Source organism: Parus major, chromosome 2 (genome assembly GCF_001522545.3).
Source record: "Parus major isolate Abel chromosome 2, Parus_major1.1, whole genome shotgun sequence".
Taxonomy (NCBI): domain Eukaryota; kingdom Metazoa; phylum Chordata; class Aves; order Passeriformes; family Paridae; genus Parus; species Parus major.
Window position 1 is genome coordinate 76,513,776 of NC_031769.1, and position 10,436 is coordinate 76,524,211.

Here is a 10,436-nt window from a genome sequence, read left to right on the forward strand (position 1 = left end):
TTTAAAACCACCCAGAGAAATTTTCATTAAAGATCAATATTTTTTATTTTATAATCCCAATATTCAGTAACAGCCTAACACAAAAAAAATCTGGTGTTTTCACAAAAGTCAGATCAAGTTTTTCTAAAACTTTGAACAATAAATCTTTTAGTCAGCCCTAAGGTTGATTTGAGCTATGGGAAAGCAAATGACAGAAACTTCCAGAAAGCAAAATACTCCCTGTGAATTCTAAACTTGACTTTGAGAAGAGCTCTGATTAACTGGAAACCAAAATAAGATCTAGAATTCATTCTTTCTCCCAGGAGATACACTTGTCCCTGATGTAGATGGGACAATTTAATTAACTCCACAATTTCCATTGACCTTTGTGACAGACTCTTAGAATCACAGGTCATTTAATCTACCTCCCCTAACCATGGGTGAGTAGACCTGGTTCTACTAGGTCAGGTTCCTCAAAGTCTCATCCATTCTGGCCTTGAACACACAGGGAAGGAGCAACCAAATGTCTCTGGGCAGCCTGTTCCAGTGTCTCACAGCCTCCATAATAAAGAATCTCTTTATTACATCTAATCCAAACCTACTCTTTGTCAGCGTGAAAGTGTTGCTTCTTGTCCCAACAAGTCCTGGTGAAAATCCTTTCTTTATTTTTACAAGCCCATTACAAATACTGAGAGGCCTCTCCAGTGCGGGAACTCAGGACCTCTGACCAATGAACCAGTATGATTTTGCAGAAGCCATTTATTGTTTACATTTTACACTTATTTATACATTCCAAAATCACCGTTCACATAAACACACATCTTTTCATTGGTTCCCCTATCCTGTCCACGCACTCTGCATGCATCCCTTGTGGCACAGGATTGGTTACAGTCCAGGTGTTCAAGGTGTTCAACCACCCTCTGTTATCTGGCTCTCGTGTTCTCTTATTTTTCAGCCTCTTCTTTCTTACTTTTAGAATAGCTTATGTCTCAGCAACCTTGATAAATTCCAGAGGGTCTGATAAGAAACTAAATACTGTTTGGCTGGAGCACATCATGGCCCAAGCTGTTCAGATGCATTACTATACTCCAGAGCCCTCTTTTCTCCAGACTGAATAATCACAATTCATAGATTTTCCTCATAGGGAAGGTGTTCCAGCCCTCAAAATATTTCTGTGGCCCACCTCTGGACCCAATTCAATGGGTCCTTATATTTCCTGTGCTGGAGGCCTCATAACTGGACTTAGTACTCCTGGTGGGGTCTGATAATGGCAGAGGGGCGGAATGGCCTCCCTTGATCTGCTGGTCACTCCTCCTTTCACGTAGCACAGGGTATGATTGGCTTTCTGGGCTGTGAGCCCACGCTGCTGGGTCATATTTCAGGTTTCGTCCACCAGTACCCCTGAATCCTCTGCAAAGCTGCTCTAAATCCAGTTTGTTATGACACTGGCAGTACAGGTGATTGCCTCAAATCAAATGCAGGAGCTTGCACTTGGTTTTGTTGAATGTCATGAGGCTGACATGGGGCCACTCCTCAAGCCTGTGAAGGCCCTTCTGGATAGTATCCCATCCCTCAGATATATCAGCTGCACCACTCAGCCATTTGCAAACCTGGCATGGGTGCATTCAGTCCCACTCTGTCACTAATAAAGGCATTGAAGAATACCAGTACAGACATCTGAGGGACACCACTTGTTATTGTATATGGGAATTTAGGGGAATATACAGAATATGTTACTTTTTACTCATATAGGAGTCTGTGCTTCCCCTGACAGTGCTTATGTACCTGGGACACATTTCCTATCTCACAACAATTCTGCACTTGCCTAGTTTCAAGTAAAACCCAGGTACTTCAACTCAGAAAAATGGAACAGGTTAAAGTTTTACTTATGCTGTAAATGCTTATAGTGATAACATTATTTTTTATTATTGTTCTCAGACAGGAAAAATCCACAGACACACTTGCCTTCCTTGTAACTTCTGCAAGACTTCAAATGAAGCTTGTAATATTCACTGAGACATTCCAAGAGCTCCCTGAAGTTCAAGCTTTCACATCTAATAACTCCAAAAGTTATAAAACCATTTGTAGTAAAGTTGTCTTGTTCTCCTGCTTTAATCAATTAACATCTCTTCTGTCATATGTGGAGAATCATGGGTACCTGATCAGTTCCTACTTTGACCAGCTAACTTCCTACACAAAATAATGTCAGGGACAACTACTAAAATGGTTCACAAATTACATCTGGGACACATTAATCTTGGAAAGCAAATCTCTGATGTATTTTAATATTTAGCCTAAACAATTAATCAAGAACAAAGCAAAACCTATCCCCCTCTCAACAAGGATACAGAAATGTAAAAGTTCGCTTGATAATGTTAATCTATTTTCTCTGCAACTGGCTTCTATCTAAAATCAAATCTATTTCAAAACCTGAAGCAGAAACAGAATTTTACTCCTATGAGAAGACAACTCATGCAGTGATTCTAATTACATCTACAAATACTTTTATCTACACAATATGATGGCAGTAGTAGCTGCTAACTCAAGGGCAAAAATGCTGACACAAAAGCATCTATTTTCCCAGTAATGGAAAATGGGATGGGGAACAAAAATTAGATATTTAACACAGGCTATCTATAAGTTTTATGCCTTAGTTAATATGTAGAAAATATAAACTAGTGGTCCTTTTTGTTCTGAATTTTAAAGTTAACACTTCTGATAGTTTATAGTAAACTACTTGCTTGTAGGTATTGAAAAATAGATGTCACAGTATGCAGGTTTTCTACAGCTCTAGTAGGAAACCAGGAGGATGATGATAGGAAATTCTACTTTGGCAGACAAGTTAATGAAACTTATATAGAAACTAACAGTAAAAGCTATTGCAGAAAAATAACAAAGAGAAAAAATGACAGAGCAGAGAGAAAATGAGATATTCTCTATGATTCTCAGGCTATGAACTGTGACTTAGAAATCTTAGAAATCTGTATCTGAATCACAACTAGGTTAACTTCTAAAATCAAAACCTCTTATTTCATTTGGGTCTCATTCATCTAAAGAACCTCTAGTTCACCCTTTTTACACTACAAAGGAGAAATATTATAGCTAATTAGCAGGGATACACAAGTTATAACATCAAAACAGCTGTGTATTGATGCAGCAGATCAGAAGATGTGCTTCTCTCTTCAAATGCTACTGCTTCTCCTTTCCAAATCAATCAATTTAATAAATATATTTTCCCTTTCACTGCAATACAATACAATACCTTGCCTAGGTATTTTGAGGTAATTTATACAGTTTATGAAAAAGGCCTACTTCCACCATCTGAACAAGACAGCAATTTCAGATGTAATGATCTCTAAAGTTTGGACTGAAATCATTAGAACAAGGAGTAGTTGCTATTTTACAGATTGTTTCTTTGGTCATCTTAGAGTTTGGCTTCTTTCTCGGTTTTGTTTTCACTTCTGGTCACAAAAAAAAAAAAAAATGTATGGACCAGACCAATTTTCCTGATCATTGGAAGTTCATTTGAAGTCTTCCCCAAGACATCTGGACCCTTCCTAAAAGAAGTCTAGAGGGTACACATTCTTAGTTTATGTATTTCTGGTCTTTAAAAATCTGAAGCATGCTTCTGTATATAAAGCAACAAGCAAACATCACTGAACCAAGCCATAGTTTCGCTGTATTTCTAGAAGATTTAAAAATGGAAACTGCAAGTGTTCAGCCTATCAAACACAGCAGATAAAGCCAACCATCCCCCCCCAAAAAAAATTTAAGAACAAAACCATATCATTTACTTCTCATTTGGCTTTTCACAATTAATTTGTAGGCAAATGACTTGTAAGGCTTTTGTTGTACAACCATGAGTAGTATGAAAACCACTTTTAAGCAAAACATGCATGATTCTAAGAGTCAAAGCTTTAAAAAACACCAATAAAATCTCAAAAGTTCAGTTGAGGTTATTGGAATATGCAGTCCTGTGAAAAGCATGATAGGCTTCCATACAGACTACAACTTGCTTTGCAAAGCAGCTTTTTACTTCCTCGAAACTGGCCTCAGGCACTGGGATCCCTTTCTCTTTAAAACTGCTGTTGCAAGGTAATTTCAGTTCCTATTCTCCCTCAAAGACTATATGGAATAACCCACAACAATTTTCCAGCAACAAGCATGCATGCAGTGTTGTGAATGCACATGTGTACACAGATGTGCATGCACACAGTGGCTCTGCTCAATAAACACAACAAAAAGGTAAAAGTTATTTATGTCACTTACACTTGAATTCAGTCCATGCTGTAAGTTATAGAAGCAGTATCAAGTATGTGAAAAATTTTCAGTAATTTTTGCCATGTATTAAACGGGGGGTTTGACATGTTTGTTCACTATTCTGGGAGGAGGGAGAAGAAATAAAAGAAGGAGACGTGGCACTTAGAGGTCCTGCCACTGATAGCAATATTTCCATCTCTTTTTCTTAACTATTTTGTACATATTTCTGTATTTTTGTACAGAAAGCAGAGAAAGCCACTTAATTTGAGAGGCCAAGGTAAAAGTTTTCTTCAATTCTTTATTGCAAAGCCTTTGAGTGTTAGATATATTCACATAGTATATAATAGCTATCTGTCAAGGACATGTAATTCTGTAGCCAGAATAAAAATTAGCCTTGCAGAATTGTTTGAGGCCTGTAAACAAAGGAAAATAAATGTTTTATTATGAAGTGCCCATACATGACATAAATGACAGCTAGATACAGTGACACTGCAAATCTGATCATTATAGGCTGGGACTCTCATATTAATTGGTGTAATAAGACATACTAAGACATGTTTACATTAGTATTTTATAGGGGTTTTTTTTAAAAAATTAATTTAATATTTCCTTTTTGTATACTTTATTTCATGCTGCAGAGTAGTCTGGAAGTGCTTGAACTCTGCTGCCCTATCCCAACAAGTAAGAATCATTCAAACATAAAGTCCTGGCTTTGTGAAAAAAAATGTATTTTGCTTTGAATACTTTTAAATGAGCCTTTGCAGAAATTACCAGCGCCTCATAATGTTCCTGTTCCCAGAGTTTTGGTAACGTATTATTGTTGTACCTTCAACTATACCTAGAAGGTGACCCACAGTACAAAGAGTAGCTGCTATTACTTTTCAGGGATGAAAAAAGCACATGTGGTTATCTCTCTCTCCCAAAAACATCTTTTTCTGATTTGATGTTCATGGTGCAGCCACTTCAGAGGTAATTACAGTCTACTGAAATTGCCTAATTTGTACTCTTGCAGTACAGACAAAAAGCATAAACTTGTGTAAGGAAGCTTCAACATGGCAGAACAAAGACTAATATAGACATACTTTCTTTCTCTACCATTAAGCCAGAAATGCAATGTAAAGGGTTTCTGCTGTAAAAAATGAGAAAACAACTTTTCTCGCTATTCCTTTGTGGTTTTACATCCTCTGTGTGAATTAAAGATTAGATTTGTGCCTCTGTGAGGACTAAGGATTGGAAAGCACATAATGCATAATCCAATCTAAAACATGCCCAGGGTTTTAACAACCTCTTTCTTACATCTTCCTGATTTTGCAGGTATCTGTTGTCACTGACACTGTACCTATCATTAAATACTACCATCAGAACAAGAGTTTGTTTAATATTCTGTTAAATAACCATGGTTCTAAGTAATTAATTTTCTTTATTTTAGACCTTTTATTTAAATAAAGTTATTTTTTCCTATTGTCTTTACTACTGCAAGCATGTAATTTATTCCAACATGATGTAAGCAGTGAAAGCAGGTTCTTGAAAAGACTTTAAAACAAAAAAATAAAAAAAAAACTTTTTCCTTTTATGCTGTATTTTGCATAGATTCTGTATTAGATTATTTGCCTAGTAGCATTCATCCTTTCTAGAATGTGTTTAATGATAACAGAAAAATCCTTGTAACACTGTACAGTGGAGGCTTCTTAATGCAGGTATTTGCAGCACAAGAAAAATCTGGTTGATTAAAACATTCCTTTAAGTTACTACATGATTTTTGAAAAGGACCTTTATTAGTACTTGAACCAAGAATCTCAAACCCAGGGATGGATTCTTATATATCAAGAAATAGCAAGATGCACATTTTTCTTCCCAGCCTTTCAGCCATAAACAGAACTATAAAATCACTGACATGATTTCAGAATGCTCCACTATAAAGGGTCTTTTTTTAAAGCATGCCTTTGAATTAAGGCAGACTACAACAGCTCTATAGGAGTCCTGGGATTTGGGAAGCAGCATTTTAACAGCATGTTGCCCGTATTCTCATGCTGTGAACATGTTCATAGCAGTTCCATGAAAGTCCCAGGACTGCTGGTGTAGCATCTGTTCACTACCAACAAAGACTTGGATGCTACACAAGAGCCTGTTTTCTAATGATTGTCTGCCTTTCTACACAAACTGTACTTCTTTAGCAACAGGAGACTATTTTATATGTGTTTTCTCATGTTAACATGCAAGCACACTCATTAAGAATATATATCTTTATTATATTAGCAGACATTTATCAGACTAGAGCTACTCTCAGGATAAATAGGGACTCCTTAGGCTTAGATGCTATCCATATCCAAAATCTTGTAGATGCCAAAGATGATAACAAGAAGTCACAACCTTGGAACAAAATACCTTTAATTTCATGTAACTAATGAGCTCTTAATGCCCCTCTTCTCAAAGTGGTAATTATATATCAATTCACAATTCAAAATATTTAGACTGACCTGGACATTTAACATCTCAGACATTGCCCAGTGATGAAGGGTGTGTATCTCTTGGTTCCACATACGGATTCAGATTTTGGCTTTTTCTGTTATCAGAGATGTAGATCCCCTGTTTCAGTGGGGCATTCATGAGAAATATTTTAACAATAATCATGGTTTTACTTCAGCTGAGTGCATCATTTGCTCCAAATAATTTAGTTTTATTTTTGTTTGGATGTGCTTACTTTATCAATTAAGCTCACTTAATGAGCTGGTTCAGGCAGGTGCACAGTCTGTTGATTACATTTATTAAGGTCCGATTAGTGAGAGATGCCGCTGCCCTAATTAGGGTGCAAATGAGACCATATGCCTGAAGTCAATAACACAGATTTTATTTAAGCATGAATGTGAGGTAAAGAGATAGAAAGAAATAGAAGTGGGGGTTATGTGTGTGTGTGAGACAGAAAGAGAGAGAGAGAGAAAGATCAGGTAGAAGATAATTGCCATCCATGGATCCAGCAGCATCCCATTGGTCCTTCTTTATCTTGGACAGTGGTGGAGTCCTGAGGTTGTGCAAAACTTTTCACTATTTATGCACCTAAGCAAAGAAAAAATTAATGCTCATTGGCCACACAGTTCTCCTATTGATTAAATGATTCCCTCACTTCTAATACTAATTGTCCCATGATCAGTCTCTCTCTTCTTTTGAGTCAGTCATTTCTTTAGTTGGTTGGGTGTGATCTCCCCTGCTGGAATTACATTTCATCCAGTCCAAGCCAGTTTCAGAACAGTTACTGAGTTGGCTTGCTTTCTTCATTTTCATTGATCCACTGCTCTTTCCCAGTTTGGTTAATCTTCCCTTAGCTCTGAAATAACACCCAGACAATAGTACCATCTTTATCTTATCTCAAAGTCCTGATACGTGGGCTTCTTTTACAGTCCAAGTTCTGGGTATCCAAGCAGGTGTTTGGGTGAGCTTTGATGTTCATTGGTGGTTGCAGATGCCATCTGTCCCATAACTTGGGGTAATCTTTGACCAGCGATATGTGTACGAGCAGTCGGTTCACATGGTTTGCCACAGTGGGAATTTCTGCCCTGATGTGTTAACCAGGATGAGCTAACCAGATGTGGCCAGGCCTGGAGTTCACACCATCTTGTCACTCCTTCCTGTGCTTATCTCATGGCAAAGCCCTTCTGTGGCCTTAAGAGTGTTTGAAATGGGCACCTTAAACATCTTACAGCATTGCAAAACCTCTAGATCTCTTCCTAGGTCTCTTCTGAGAGAAGTTCTGTGAAAGAACAATCTGGACCAAGCTGATCAAACATGACTTGAGCACAGCTGGCACAGCAGCATATGCCAGGACCACCTCCAGACAAAGGGTATGGATGTGGACAGGACTAATATGGCTTTCTCTTCTTTGGACAGTCTCACAACACTTTTTTAATAGATCTCAAATTATTTTATAATGACATGAATATAACTAGACATGGGTGTCTAGTTATATTCCTTTCCCCCAACAAGCTATATAGATATAGATGTCTTCAGAGACTTTAAAAAAAATAAAGATCCACACACCCATATAAACATGGTGCTCACAACGATATGCACACACATACTCTGCACGGGCAGAGACAGATGTTTCTCTCCCGCATTGCAAATACCAGAACAGTGGAGCAGCATAGGTGGGGTGATTTGTTTCATTTTCTTTGTCTTTCATGTAAATTCTAATTGCTGCAGACCTCAATGGAAGACAGCAAGGAAGCTAATCTAGGCACATTTGTCACGGGCAACTTGCCTGAGTGTTGTCAGACTAGGAGACAATCAGGTCAAAGGATCCTGTACATTGAGACTGAGGCTATTGATGCAATTGTTCATGGATTTCAAGAAATCAGATTACTCATAATACAATAGTAACATTTGACATGCTATACATTATTAAGTAGTCACTGTAAAATTGTTATGCTAATTTTATATTCACAAGAAAGAGTGAAAAGAATAGGATAACCAAAGAATTGCATGGTGTTATGACGTAGCTGAGCTACTGTTGCCAATTACACACCAGTCTAGCTTTTGAATGGGATTACATTTCTGAATATGAGCTCTAGCAATTCCACTGGACATCATCAAACCAGTGATAGATTCCATGTACAATCCTTTGTAAAAATTCAAAAATCCCATTGCACTTTCATGCTTCCCTTTTTTCACATGAAAGACATTTACTAGCCACTTTCTGTAATACTGTAGTGAACAGCTACATAGGAGAGAAGAAAAATACTGCACTCTAGGATGAACACAGAGAGCAGGCATCATTTCAAAAGAATAACATATTTAGATAATCATTAAACAGCTGATTAGTTCAATGTCATCACTTAATTTTCACATGCTTCCTTCTATGTTGCTCATCCTCTGATATTGTTCAAATAATGTTTTTTTCTTATATTAAACTGCTATCATGTGTGTACCCTGCACTTCTCTCCAATTCCATACTCACAGTGTTTTGTGGAAAGTTTGTAACATTATATGGTGTGAAATATGTGCAGACTGACACATATTCTTTTGAAAAGCAAACCTGAGAGACACCTGTTTGCTGATATTCCTGCTGTTGCACTCTGATTTGGATCAATCCCACAACAAGAAGCAGTCCAAAAATCTAATTTAATTGTTAAACTAAATGCATTTCTTGGTGTTTAATTGAAGGCATTACCCTTTTCCATTGCTGGAGCCCAAAGGCAGTGACTGCCACCATATCCAGCACCCTTTGGCTCTGCAGTGATGCAGGGCTGGTTGCCACTGCAATAGCCACCTCTGCCTATTGGACATCTGGTGTGTCCCTGCCTGGCTTCTGCATCCTCTTGGGATGCTGTCCCTGCCCATGCCAAACACAGCTGTGCACCTCAGCTGCTGTTGTTTTCATGTGGACTAGAAAAAGGAAAAAAAAACAAAACAAAAAAACCCAAAAACCCAACAAACAAACAAAAAAAATCACATCAAAATTCAGGTCTCATTAAAACTTTAAAACCCAGAGTCTCTAAAGGTGCTATCTTATTTTTTGTGAGGCACGTGCTGTCTGTGATGATGACCTTGACATTAAATGTTATCATTTCCCCTTGGGTAAGAGAATTTGCAAGGGCATAATCTCTTTAAGTTCAACATCTTCCATTGCAAACGTGATTCTCTTTGAAAGCAACAGAAAATCAAATTCTCTGTCTCATCACAGCTGCTTGGGTACATTTATAGGATTATTGATTGGGAAATCTAACATCTGCAAATGCAAAACTAGCCAATTTAGCTTAGGAAAATCTTGACACATCAGCTGATCTCCCCTGCTGCATCCAGGCTAATGGTACATACCCACATGACTTTGAACTACTCTAAAAATGAGAAATGCCTGTGATCAATAAAATTTGCATTACTCAACGTTAAAAAAAATACAGTCTTTCTGATCTGAAATGTCTTCTACAGGTATAGGTGGTAATTTTAAAATTTATTTCTGTGGTACAAAGTTGAACACTATCTCTTCTGTTTTCAGTCCATCACTCCTTGAAATCAACATCTAGAAAGAGATAACAGTTTCTGTTAGACCAAACACTGTCAGAAAAAGGGAAGGATCAGCTGTAGGGTACACAAGCCCTTTCTCAAGCCTAACATGAGTCAAGCATACACTGGAAAGAATAACTCTGGCTGCGTTCAGCTAAGAAGGAAAAATATTTCCAAAACTCAAAACTAAACTTCCGGGAGGG